The sequence below is a fragment of the Penaeus monodon genome, chromosome 24 (assembly GCF_015228065.2).
Source record: "Penaeus monodon isolate SGIC_2016 chromosome 24, NSTDA_Pmon_1, whole genome shotgun sequence".
Taxonomy (NCBI): Eukaryota; Metazoa; Arthropoda; class Malacostraca; order Decapoda; family Penaeidae; genus Penaeus; species Penaeus monodon.
In genome coordinates, this window is record NC_051409.1 from 14,580,814 (window position 1) to 14,581,164 (window position 351).

Here is a 351-nt window from a genome sequence, read left to right on the forward strand (position 1 = left end):
ACTCCCTCCCCTCTCCCCGTCACTCTTTTGTCTCGTATTTCCTGTGCCATTTCTGGAATTACATAGAAATCTAGAAATGGAAGAATTTCTGTTGGAAAATACGAACCCTCTTCACTCACAACTTTTTTCTTCCTTTCTCGTTATTTCTCCAATGACACGCTTATTATTCGCTTAGGTATATTCGTCACATGTATGGATTAAAACTTTTTGATTGACTCACATTTATTATCTATATTTTTTCATTTTTTCACGGTAGTATTCCACGTTATTTTGATTATATTGTGATTCTGACATGGATGTCGTTTATTAATAAAATAAATAAAACCCATTTGGAATGATATCCAACGCATC